Below are 13,754 nucleotides of genomic sequence, written 5' to 3'. Positions count from 1 at the left end.
GAGGAAGTGGAGATGAGGAAGAAGGGCATCCAGGCAGGAGGCACAGCCCATGCAGAAACTCAGAGAAGGTGGATTGAGAGAAGCCCGTGTGAGAGGGAGCAGGGAGGCCAAGTCCACAAGCACTTCTGGGGTGCCCAATGGGTGCCAGGCCTTATTCTCTGACCTGGGGCTACAAAGAAAGGCCAAAGATGCCCCTGTCTCCAGGAGCTCCGAGTCTGTTGGGGGGATAGGCTGTCTGTACCAGCAGAGAGGGAAGGCCCTGGATGGGGAAAGGCTTCCAGTGGGGAGTGGGATTGTCTCTGAGACCGGAGAGAAGCCAGGAGAGGGAGATGAGGGGGACAGCCTTCCAGACATCAGGGAGAGCCAGGCCAGAATTGGGAAATGGAGGGTCTGGTGAGTGTGTCTGGGTCACAGAGTCTGGAGGGGACCATAGAGAAAGCTGTGTATGAGAAGACTAGAAAGGGGAGAGGTGGGGACAGCTGGGTAGCTCAGTGGATTGAGAGCCAGGCCCAGAGATGGAAGGTCCTGGTTCAAATCTGGCCTTGGACACTTCCCAGCTGTGTGACCCTGGGCAAGTCACTTCACCTCCATTGCCTACCCTTACCACTCTTCTGCCTTGGAGCCAATACAGAGTATTGACTCCAAGATGGAAGGGAAGAGTCAAAAAAAGAAAAGGCTGGAAAGGGAAGGAAGGGCCAAGAGCAAAGAGCTCTCAGTGCCAAACAGGGGGGGTTTATCAGTTTCTGGGGGCCAGAGGGCGCTCCCGGAGTTTATTGAATGGGGAAGGGGGCCGAGCAGCCCCCTACTTGGTGGGAGTCAGTTTGGAAGCCAATGGAGGAAAGCTTAGGCCGCGTTGCAAGGCAGTGCCAGGGCTCTGGAGGGCATGGAGGCAAGGCGGATGGCAAGGCCTGCATCTCCCACAAGGCGCAGAGTGGGTGACTTCCATCCCATGCAGCAGCCAGCCCGGCTCTGGGGTCCCAGGATAGGGGAGGGGTAGAGGGAGTCGAGAGGCTGTTCCCAGAGCCTGCGCTGTAGGCGAGGGGCACCCGAATCGGGCTGTGGCCGCCCTGGGAATGAGGGAGGGACGTGCACAAGGAATGTGGACTTGTGCCTGCTGGCCGTGCCGGGTGAGGGGTGGGAGGAGGACGCTGAGCTCGTGAGCCCGGCTGGCATCAGGGCGGCACTCGGGGATGCAGCCGGCGCTTCTGCTGGGAAAGGACGCTGGTGGAAGCCGCTGGTGTTCGGGTGTTGGGCGCCATGTTGGAAGCGCCCATGACCGGCGGTGCTTGGCCGGAGACGCCCAGCGGGGGAGGGACAGAAGGAGGAACGGAGGCTCTGCAGGTGGGAAGCAGCTGGAGAAATCCATCTTTACGTGGCGCCCTAGCGAGGGGCAGCAAGAGAAGGGCGGGGGCAGGGGGCCGCTCGGGGAGATGGGTTGGAATCACCAGGCCTTACGGACTGGGTGACTCTGGGCAAATCACGTGCAGACCTGCCGAGGGAGGCAGCAGGGCAGCGAATGCCTCCTCAGGGGCACGGGAGGGGGCGAGCCAGCAAAGGGACTGTGGGACCTTCCAGCGCTCTCTATGTACCTCGTATCGCCTACAGGACAAACCAAGGCCTTTATATTTGACCCTGAAGGTCACAGGGAGCCACCAGAACTTCCTGAGTAGAGGAGAGGGTGTGATCTGGTCTGTGATCTCCGTGGAGGATACAGTGCTGGAGGCAGCGGGCTAGTGTGCCAGTCCGGATGTGAGGAGCCTTCAGAGGACCAGGGAGGGATCATGGAGTTAGAGCTGGAAGGGCTTTAGAGCTTTAGAGGCAGTGTTGGTCTTGGAGTCAGGAAGAGCAGAGTTTGAACCCTGCCTCTGACACTCGCTGTGTGACCTTGGCCAAGTCACTGTCCTCTTTCTGCTTTGGCTTCTCCATTCATAAAATGGGGATACAACAATAGTTCCCTCCCATGATTGTTGTGGGGATCAAATGAGATCATATCTGGAAAAGGAACCACTGTTACCGTCTAATCAAACCCCTTCATTACAGCTGAGATTCAGAGAGAAAATGACTTGTCTAAAGCCTCTCAGTGAGTGGGTGGCTGAGCAAGGATCTGCCTTGGGTCTCCTGACTTGCAGATGTGGCCTTATCCCCCACCCCCAGATCCAGATGAGCAAGTACTGCCCAGGCCCAAGATGGAATGGCATGAATACTGAGTGCAGGCTCCGCTCCTCTGAAGGCATCGTTCGATGCTTCATCACAACGGGGAGGCGAGGTGGCTTCGGCAAGGCCATGGTCCTACCACAAGGTCAGGCCTGAGGAGAAGCCCCGTGACAGACCTTAAGGACCAGCCTGGTAGAATGCCCAGATGCTGGCCATCAGGCACGGCCCAGCTTTAGACCCCGAAACTCTGGGAACTCCCTGCTCAAGCTGGAGAGGGCTGGGAGGATCCGCACGTGGCTCCAACTGCTTCCTCCTGCCAGAACATGAGCTGTGGTCCTTGGGGGTGGGCTGGGGGGCTCCACTTGTCCAAAGCCACCCAGGAAGTGGCTGAGGCAGAATTTGAAACCAGATCCTTTGGCCCCATGATCGGAGCTCCGAGGACCCGAGCAAGGGTAGTGGAAGTTCTTGGAAGTCCTGGAGGGTGGCTGAGCACCACAGACACTCCGGACCTGTCAACAGTGCCCCGAGAGCAGCGCTAATGAGGAGGGGGGCAGCCATCACCATTTCCAGCTACAAAGCCCAGCAGTCCATCGGATCCTTCTCAAAGGCCGGGGACCAGGCAGGCTGGGAATTCTCAGCAACAGACAGCAAATTGGAATGAAGGGACACCGAGGAGCTCCCCACCTCCCCACCGGGCACCGAGCCGCTCTCCAGGCTGGGGAGACGATCTGGGGCTAAAACAATATAAATCATGGGTGAGAGGAGGGAGAAGGGAGGAAGAGAGACAGAGACAGGAGAGAGAAGAGAAAGAGAGATACAGAGAGAGGGAGGAGGGAAGAGGAGAGACTGAGACAGAGACAGGAAAGAGGAGGAGAAAAAGAGAGATACAGAGAGAGGGAGGAGGGAAGAGGAGAGAGAGAGAGACAGAGACTGAGATAGAGAGAGAAGCTGAGACAGAAAGAGAGACAGACAGAGTGAGACAGAGACAGAGAAATACAGGAGAGAGGAGAAAAGGAGAGATACAGAGAGAAGGGGAAGGGAGAGACAGACAGACAGACAGAAAGAGAAATAGAGGCAGAGACAGAGAGTCAGAGACAGAGAAGGAAGAAAGGCCTCTTGTAGGACAAAGCCCTTGAGCTTTACTTTGAGGGAAGCTTGAGATTCCAGGACGCCCAAATGGACCAAGTATATCCCACACTAGGAACAGAGCGATTTATAGTTTTGGAAATCGATCAATAAGCATTTATGAAGTAGCTGCTATGTGCTAAGTACTGTGCTAAGAAGCAAAGACAGTCCCTGCCCTCAAGGTGCTTCCCTTCTGCCATAGGAAACACCATGGACATGGACATGTCGGCACGTGAGATCCATGACATAGAGCAGCCAGTGAAAAGTCTCACGTAGGAGGTGGTAACTGAACTGAGCCTTGAAGGAAACCCAAGATGGCAAAGGGCAGAGGTGAGGATGGAGGGCATTCCGGGCATCAGGATCAGCCCGGGCAAAGGTTCAGACTGTCAAACACCCCTAGATTCTCCAAGGGCAAGACGGTAGAACCAGGGATCATAGAGTTTCACAATCTTGCCTCTGGAAGGGACCTCAAAGACCACGGAGGCCAACCCATGCTGAAATAGGAATCCTTTGAATTCAATCCACGCCAGGTGGCCATTCGCCCTCTATTTGGGGAACTCCACTGACAGGGAGCTCACTACCTTCCTGATGAGGCAACTGATTTTCTTCTTGGCTGGCTCTGATTGTGGGGACATTTTTCTTAGACAGGCGACAGTTGAGGCTATGGGAATGGGGCTCTTTAGTTCTGCTGGTCTCTGTGACTTGACCATCTCTCACAGAACCACAGGATCATAGATTTGGGGCTGGAAGGAGCCTCAAAGGCCACCCCTCGAGTTTACAGTGGAGGAGGCAGAGCGGATATACAAATGTAGCAAGTACCAGAGCCAGAATTTGAACTTCAGTCCCCAAATTCTTGACATAGTTGTTGCTCAGTTGTGTCTGACTCTCAGTGACTCTATTTGGGGTTTTCTTGGCCGAGATACTGGTTTGCCATTCCCTTCTCCGGCTCATTTTACAGATGAGGAAACTGAGGCCAACAGGGTGACATAGAAGTGCTCTCAGGGTCACATGGCTAGTAAGTGTCTGAAGCCAGATTTGAACTCGGGTGAATCTTCCTAGCTCCAAGCCCAGGGCTCTGTTCACTGAGCCACGCTGCTGCCCACGTTGGGATAGACAGCTCTTGGCATTACAGCACACTCCATCTTACTATAATACTTTTAAAGGAAGTCTGTATTGGAAGAAAGTTTGTGTCGATGCCAGATATGTAAGTGGCATCTGTATGGAAGTAAGTTAATGGTCCGCTTGTCCAGAGACAGACAAATAGCTGAGAAAGACTCTGCTGATTGGACAGAAAATGGTCCTGAGTATTTGTGCTGCTGGCAGGGGTGCCTGACGTGCCAGTGTGATTCCTCCCTTCTTGCCTCCTGCCTGGGGATTGGAGGAAGGGAAGTGAGAAGCCACAGAGAAGGTCGCTGCTTCCTCCTGGGACTGAAGGGACTGCTGGCAGAGAGGAAGTGCCAAGAGCAAGGCTTTGTGACACACCAAGAGGTCCTGGACCTTCAGAGAACCCATTTCTGGCCTCTAAAACATTTTGCTTTTAAATGATGAAATTCAGGATGAACCAGACTTAGCTGGAGGGATGGGCAACAGTTAAGGATGAGTGCGAAGGGGAACATATTGTACTTAGGTGTTTGATTTCCTTAAACCCTGCTCTAATTATGCATCAGAGGATAGAAAGTGGGGGAGGAGGTCTAGTGTGGAAGAAGAGGAGCCTGTGTGGGGAGGAGGGAGGGAAATTAAGGACGAGAATCAGACGGGGAGGAAGGAATTAGAGACATACCTGAAACAAACCCCTCAGACCAGTGTTTGGGGGTAAGGGGGAGGGGCACAGCCAAGCAGAAGACAGAGGACCTGAGCCTGACCATGCCTGGAGTAGCATCAGAAGAGGCTCTGCCTCATGGAGATTGAGAGAGGGAAAGAGGTCCCAGAGAGATGGGTTCCAAGTGAACTATTAGAAGACTGTGAGGAAGGAGACTGCACAGTGGATTGAGAGCCAGACCTAGGGATGAGAGGTCCTAGGTTCAAATCAGACACTTCCTAGCTGGGTGACCCTGGCCAAGTCACTTAACCCCTATTGCCTAGTCCTTACCACTCTTCTACCTTGGAACCAATACACAGTATTGATTCTAAGATGGAAGGTGAGGGTAATTAAAAAAAATAGCCTGTGAGGAAAGTGTGAGGACTTACCTTGGGAGGATGTGCCTTCCTGGGTAGGGACAGTGCTGCCTCCCCCTCCCCTCTTCTTTCCCCCTCCCCCTAAATGCCAGCCTCCTGGAATGAGACCTTCTTTTCAACCCTTGCTAGTTATTAAGCCCAAACTGAATAGGAGCCCTAATATTAAAGACTTCTTGGAGGGGAAAGTGGGTCTCTCTGGGGGACACAGCAGACTTCAGCATTAGAAAATGAGGCTGACAGGGATGCCTCATCCGGTTTTCGTATCTCTCTCTCCCTCCCTCTCTCTTTCCCTCTCTCCCTCCCTCTCTCTTTCCCTCCCTCCCTCCCTCTCTCTCTCTCTGCCTCTCTCCCTCTCTGTCTCTCTCTCTCTGGCTGAACACTGTAATTCACACCCAGAAAGGCTGGTTCTGCTGAGCCTCTCCTCTGGGACTTGGCTTGGCTGGGCTTGATCAGGCTGGTTTTCCTGGAGCATTTGGGGGCCCCGATTTCCGAGCAGGGGCAGGCAGGGCTCATCCTAATGCGGGTCCTGCCGGCCGCCTTGGCTTTACAGCCCAGGAATTAGGGTCCTGCCCTGGTTAAAGGAAATGAAGACATTTAGCCTAGAGGAAGAAAGGCTGGGCTAGCTTCTCCTCTCGCCATGGGGCCAGTAGAGCAGGCTTGGGCCCAGAGAACAGAACGCGGAGCGATGCGAGGGTGGGCTGGGGGACGGAGAGGCAGGTTCAGCTCCAGACAAGCGAAAGCTCCCCCCCCACGTTGGAGCCCTCCAGCAGTGGGATGGGCGGCCTCGGGATGGAGTGAGTAGAGGCTGGACGGACTCTCTGTGAGGTGGGCCCTCTGAGGACCCTTCGAGCTTAGAGATTCTTCCGCTGCACGCCTGGGGAAATGGAGGCAGCAGACAGGCGAGAGGCTTACTCCGGGGACCCCGGAGCGTTGTCATGGGCTTTGCTAGGGAGCGGCCGGCCCCCCTGCTCAGCCGGGGGTCACATGGTGCCTCCCCGCGCCCCTCCCCCTTTCTCCCCAGGGCTTCTACCAGCAGATTTCCGAATGAAGCATCCCGCGTGTGAGGAAAATGAATGTCAGACACCGGGTAATTTCCAACCCAATTACCTCGTAGTCCCCAGAGCTACCTGCTCAGCTCGGCCGGCCGCTGCTGGGAGCGTGCGAGGAGGCCCTCGTGTTTCTCGTGGGCACCTGGGACTTTCAGGAAGTCGCCCACTTCAATGGCGCCGGGGGGAGCGCGCTGGGATTTCTGTCTTCTCACCTCTCCCTCCCTCGCCGCCCTCCCTCCGCCGGTGTCCCGTCTCTTCCCTCGAGCCCGGTCTGTGCGGGGAGACACGGAGTGGACATCTCAATGGCGCCGGTGATCTAGGCAACAGCCATTAGCTAGGGGGGTCTTTGGTACTTAGAACCCGGGACAGCAGAGCTCTGAGAACATAGAACAGGGAATGGCAGGGCCAGGAGGGACCTTCCAATAGGGGAGGTCGGAGCCGGGAGGAGCCTTCACGAGCCACTGGATAAATACAGGGACATTGATTAAACCTCCGCGATGTGCCAAGGACTGTGCTCTAAGTCTGTTAGAACATGGAATGGCATCGGTCACAAGGCACAGTGGAAGAGGGAAGCCGGGCACGCCTGGGTTCCTATTTATTCCCCTGGGCTCATGCTGTGTGACCACTGGAAAGTGACTTCACACTCTGGGGCTGGGCAAGATATCCAGTTAAGCTGGTAGGGATGGCATCAAGTTCTACAGCCTGGGGGCACCCCATGTCGGTCTGATGAGCCTGACTTTTGCCTCTTTATTTTTTTAATTTTAATTTTGAATATTTTCTCATAGTTCCATGTTTCATGTTCTTTCCCTCTCTCCCATCCCCCCTAACCGGCCCACAATTCCCCTGGGTTTTACATGTATCATTGATCAAGGCCTAATTCCATATTATTGATAGTTGGACTAGAGTTATCCTTTAGCGTCTCCATCCCCAATAATGTCCCCATCAGCCCATGAGTTCAAGCAATTGTTTTTCTTCTGTTTCCGCTCCCACAGTTCTTCCTCTGAGTGTGGCTAGTTTTCTTTTGTGAGCCTGACTTTTGAAGGTGGGGGCTAGCTCCAAGAAAAAAATGGGCAGCAAGAGGAGTTTTCCTCCCTTCCCGGTAAAGTGAGAACATTGGATAGAAGGCCAGGAGAGTCCGGGAACGATGGGGCTCTGGGCCAGCCCTTGACACTGATTACTTGGGGGATTTGGCAACCCCTAATAGAAGAACCTTCTCCGTTAATGGGTAGTAAGTGGGCAAGGTGGGATGTAAAGTCAGGTTGTAGAATCCTGGGTCTAAGGCGGGAAAGGACCTCAGAGGTAAACCAGTCTAACCTTTCATCTTAAAATTAGGAGACTGAGCTCAGGACAGTTAAGTGACTTGTCCAAGGTCATATAACCTCAGCTGCCCTCCCTGTAAAATGAGGGCTTTGTTCTTGAAGTCCCTGCCCAGTCCTCTGGATGTTAGCTTCCTGGTTGGCTGGGAGAGAGCCTGGATGGGTAGAAAGCTCCTACCTGCTCAGATGGGGGAATACCCAATTGGCTTGGGGGGGGCTGCTCGGAGAGGAGGTGTCCCCCAGAGGGGACCCTCCAGATGGAAAGGGGAGCCTTCCTTTCTGGGCCAGGCTGATAGGGTAGATGACTAAATCTCAGGCCACCTTGGCCAGGCTCATATTTTTTCCTTTCATCCACAGCTCTCTAGCTTTCCCCCCGGGGATATGATTCCTGCGATTGTGTGTTCTCTTTTCATTTGTAAATATTCTTCAGTATTCACGGCCCTATGGGTTCGCCGAGCTCGCGGCTCCTTCTACAAACATAGGCTCTTCCGCACCTTTGGAGATGGTTTTGTAAATTGTGGGGTCGGAAAACATCGCTGCCTCGGTGGCCAGCCCTCTGGGGATGGAGCGCTCCTTCAGATCTGCGAGGATAGCCCTTATCTGGGAAGGAGCCTTAGGAAAGGCACCACTGGGGCTGGGTGGGGTGCTGGGAGGGGGAGAAAGGGAAATCGATCCATCGAGCGGCCAATGAACCCAGGGACTGTCGGTTAGGAGGGCCGGAGATCTGAAGGCGAAAGTGAGACAGCCCGGGCCACGGAGAGCTTCCCTTCTCAGTGGAGGTGCAAAGGCACCGGGGGTGGTAGCTGTGCTTGGAAAGAGAGCCTTCCGCGAGGTCTTTCCCGAAGCAAGGATAACAACTTAGTACCCGTTAGCCTGCGGACAGCCTCATTGGAATGGAAGTTCCTTGAGGGCAAGGATGGTTTTCACTTTTCCTTTGTATCCTGGTGCTCAGCTTAGTGCTCAGTACCAGTAGGCACTTCCCGAGTGAACAGAATGAAGGAATGAATGTTTGGTTATTGTTCCCGGCAAGATGCGGCATCGAGCTGCTGGTGAGAGCAGCTGTTCATAGGATGGCAGGGCGGGGCAAGGTGCCAGTCTGGTGCATGGCTAGATGGCTCGCCTAATATCTGGGACTGGTTCTGAAGACTTTTACAATGCACGCAATCAATGGCTGCCATGATGAATCCCTCCATCTCCAATTCCTTAACTAGATGAGCCAACCAAGCCCAAAGGGAAGGGAAGGGAGAATGTGGAAAAGGGAAGGCTAGGTCTCCTATGATAAGGACTGGCGTGCCAGGGCTGTGCCAGGAAGACGCAGGAGGCAGGAGGGCATTCCATAGGTCCAGTTTCCCCATCTCTAAGGTAAGGATCTCTAAGATTTCTCCCAGCTCTGGCATTCCCTGTTCTAAGACCTCTGACTGCTGGGACATTCATTCAATCAGTCAATAAACATTTATTAACCACTTAGTAGCCACTGAGTTAAGTGAGGGGGTAGAAAGCCCCCAAGGAGCTTCCGGTCTACTTTTTTTAAGGCCCTCCCAGCGCTGGCATTCTAGGACATCCCTGTCCTAAGACACCCCTCCACACCGCTCTGGCATTCCCCCTCTAACATTCTTTTTTTTTTTTTTAAACCCTTGTACTTTGGTGCATTGTCTCATAGGTGGAAGATTGGTAAGGGTGGGCAATGGGGGTCAAGTGACTTGCCCAGGGTCACACAGCTGGGAAGTGGCTGAGGCCGGGTTTGAACCTAGGACCTCCCATCTCTAGGCCTGACTCTCACTCCACTGAGCTACCCAGCTGCCCCCCCTCTAACATTCTTATAGCCCCACGTTCTGTGCCTCTGGGTGTGTGAAAGGGTCTTGAGTCAGAGGGGGCTCAGGCATTCGTGGCGATTGTGCCAAAAGGACACCCAAGGCGGGGCTGGGGAAGGGCGGGATCCCTTGCCCTCTGGGCGGTGAGGCTCCTCTGTACAGTCTCCATCAGGGCTCTGATGCTCTCTCAGTGAGGCCCCGGGAGAGGGGGCAGGCAGCTCCCTCTCATCCCTCCTAATCCTTGGGAGGTGCCCCCAGCCCACTCAGATGCTGAAATCTCCCCAGCTGTCTCCCTGAGCACCTGCTCTGAATACCAACAGGAGGTTTAAAGTTGGGTTTCATTATTTAAAAAAAAAATTAAAAATATCCTAATCTGGCAGGCTGAGGAGGTGTCAGCTGCTGGGTCAGTGTGGTTGTCATGGAGACCAGCAGGCAAGGCCGGCGCCCAGGAGGAGGAGAGGCCCGTTTCCCGCCAAGCCGAGGTGCCAATTACCAGGAGAGGAACACTGCCAGAACCCAAGTGGGCCTGATGGTTAATGACAAGCGCCCCATGCCATCTCGGGAGCGAATCTCACTTTAGGAATAATTGTCTGCATCAGGGGATGGGGGATGGAGGGAGCAGAGCTGCCTCTTTCTCTGGCCTTCCCTGCCTTTACCCATCTGGCCCAATGGCAAAGGACTTTGGCCACGGGCTCCACTCCCCCCTCTTGGCCATCTCCTGGGCCTCAGTTTCCTCCTGGGCAAAATGGGGGAGGAGCACAGCAGCCCTTCCTGACAGTCAATGGACTGTCAAAGGAGGCAGAAATCCCCAAAGAGAATGCTGCAAGGGGCTTCTGTTCTGTCTGGGGTGGGGGCGGGGATGGGGACAGGCAGTGACGTTACCCATCTTTGGGGTTCTTTAAAGACAAAACCACAAGAAGGGGGGAGAGAGCCCAGCCCAAGAGTTAATTCACTTTGAGACACAAACAATTAACTAACCAATGAGTATTTATTAAGCACATACTGTGGACCAGGTGCTGGGCTAGGCAGAGTGACAAAAATGACTGAGTGCCAGGTGCTGTGCCTCCCCCCTTCCCCCAAAACTCTCCTAGGAATCATTTGGTACTAGCAACTGATAGGCTTGAGGAAGATCAGAATTCAAATCTACCATCATTCTCTTACTTGATAGCTGGGTGACCTTGGACAAGTCATCTAACATTTATTTTTCTCAGTTTCCTTGGAGGATAATAATAGCATTTACCTCCCATGGGGAACTCTTATTAATATTCAGTCTGTTTATGCGATCATGTCTTCTTCTCTGATCTCAAAGGCCTTACATTCTCTCAGATGGACATGCCCAGATAGACAGACTGGATAATAATAATAACTAACATTTCTATGGGGCAGCTAAATGGCACAGTGGATGGAGTGTAGGGTTCAGAGTCAGGAAGACCCACCTTCCTGAGCTCAAGCCTGGTCTCAGAGACCCTTACTAGCTGTGTGACTCTGGGAAAGTCACTTAACCCTGTTTTCCTCAGTTTCCTCATCTGTAAAATGGAACTGGAGAAGGAAATGGCAAACCACTCCAGGTTCTTTGCCAAGAAAACCCCAAATGGGGTCGCAAAGAGTCAGAAACAACTGAAAAGCAACAATAACAAAATCCTTTCTATGTCGCCTTCTATGTGGGATGTCTTTCTGAGGATCAAAAATTCAATAATATTAACATGCTTAGGGCATAGTGGGTGCTTTATAAATGTTACCTAGTGTGATTATTATTAGTATCAGGTCTTCCTGACTCCAGGAGCTCCACTCCCAGGCATGGAGGATGGCTTAGTGCAAGGGCTCAATGGTAGATGTAGTGTTGGTTTAAGACCAATAAGAAAGCCAGGGTAAGCCTTTCCCAATGCCCACGCCCCCAATCTGAGTCCTAATGCCTCCCTCTCATCAATTCCCAACTAGTTACCCTGCTGGGATCTTCTTGGAACATAACTATTTGCTTGTTGTTTTGACTATTAGACTGGGGGTGGGGGCGGGGATTGTCTTTTGCCTCTTTTTGTATCAACCCTGCTTGGCAAGTGTCTTGCATGTAAAAGGTTGGCTCTTGTGTTTGGAGGGGAGTAAAGTCCAAAAGGTTCAGTGAGGGAGGCTGAAGGCAGGCCATGAAGGGCTTGACAAGACTCATGGGGGAGTTTCTATTTGATCCTGGAGGTAATTGGGAGCCACTGGAATTCTTGATTTATTGAGGAAGGTTCTTAGCTATGGAGACAGCAGGGATCTCAAGGGCCATTTAGCTGAGGAGTCTTCCAGCTCTAGATCTGAGAGTCTAAGTAAGCCCTTATTCTCCCTTGGCCACCCCAAAGAGGAAGTTGGTGGAGCTTCTGAGTGACCCAGAGTATGGATCCCATTACCCCCTCCCTAGTGACCAGGATCGCTGCCCATCAACATAGAAAAGGGCACTCTAGGGACCAGATGGAGCCCAGTGGTCAGTCACGTCATTGGGGCACCAGTCTGAGGCAGTGTGCTGGGCTGGACGCTGGAGGCTGGGCTTCAGGGACTGGCTCTACCACAGATGGTGAGCTGGTTACAAGACTTTGGACAACTTCTCTCTCCTCCCTGGGTCTGCTTCCTTCTTTTAAGAGAAAAGGTTGGAGAAGATGATTTCTTCCGTTTCTTCCAGTGGTGCCATTCTCTTTTCTGTGTTCTGCTTTGATCTTCCCTGTTCTAAACTCTCTCCTGCCTCTGACCCCCATCGAAGCTCCCTCTCAGTTTTGACATTTGAGGTTGTTCTGTGTTTCAAGATGTTCTAGGATTCTGTCTGTGTGGAGGATGGGTCTTGGGAATCCTGAGGGAGGCAAGAAGAGGGTTCCCCTTTCTGATTAGGAACCCCCTCTCTGTTCCTGTTCCTGTCTGGAAGGGGACGGGCACTGGCTGTGTCTCTGAGCTCCAGGAGGATACTCTGGACCACTCAGTGCCACAGTCAGAAAGGAGTGCCGCTCCTTACCCTCCAGCACGCTCCACCCCATACCTGGAGCAAAGTCAACGCAGGCAAAAATAACCCTGAGCAGGATTGACTCAGAAAAGAGAGGCTGGCTTTCACAGTTACTCGGAAGGTGTCAGCGGCTCTTTAGAAGAAACCAGAACTAATTAATTACGAGGAGCCAGTCTGGGAAGCAATCGTTCCCACTGCTAATGCGCGCTACTCCCTCTCAGAGCTCCAGCTGACCCTTTACTGCGAGGCCCTGAGGAGGAGGAGAGAGAGGAGGAAGAGGAGGGAGGAGGGGAGGAAGCAGAGTCATTGGGCAAGCAGGAGAAGATGGAAGAAGAGGATGGGTCCACGGAGCTGTGGGAGCCTCAGTCTGCGTGCCTACACCGGGAATGGACATGTTTGAGCACGTGAGTGTGTGTGTAGGGGATGTTCATGAGAAGAGCTCATGGCATCCTGGAAAGAGCCGAAGATCTGGGATTGCATCGAGGCTCTGCAGCTCTCTTAGGCACGAGTGACCTTGGGTGAGTCCCAGCCCTCTGTCCACTGCAGGGGTGCGCTGGGCTGGACCATGATTCCCGGCTCCGGCCAGGTTTGGGGGAAGGGTGCTTTGGGTGGCCCCCAGGAGGTTAGCAGCCACAAAGTGGGGCAGCCCGCTCCGCCCTGCTCCCCCTCCCCTCAAAGGAAGCGCTCCCTGGAAGGAGCTCAGATGAAGCCACAGGAAAGAGGAGGGCCCCAGGGACCTGCTAATGAGTCGAGATGAAAAGGCCCCGAGTCTGCCCAGGCAGCCAGCAGAGACCAAAGAGGAAGGTGGAACCTCAGCCAGGAACGAGGGGAGGCAGGGCGGCTCTGAGCGTGGGCCCATCCTTTCCTGGAGCGCTGCTGGGGGAGGGGGTTAGGGAGCCGCCCCCGCCGCGGCCCCCTCCGGAGGCTGGTTCTTGCCCTGCCTGGGGGCAGTGAGCGTGGGGGCCCCTGGAATGGAGGATGGACGAGCACAGGATCTAGCATGCGAGCTGGAAGGAAGCGGCCAGGGACAGGTGAGGAAACCGAGGCAAACGGGCTCAGTTCTTCGACCGGGGTCCCACAGCTGGGAAGCACCGACGCCAGGTCCAGGGATGTCCTTCTCCAGCACGGTCCCTGCTGAGCACAGCTGGGATTGGCC

Source organism: Gracilinanus agilis, chromosome 1, assembly GCF_016433145.1.
Source record: "Gracilinanus agilis isolate LMUSP501 chromosome 1, AgileGrace, whole genome shotgun sequence".
NCBI classification, from domain to species: Eukaryota; Metazoa; Chordata; class Mammalia; order Didelphimorphia; family Didelphidae; genus Gracilinanus; species Gracilinanus agilis.
Note: the sequence above shows the minus strand (reverse complement) of the source record.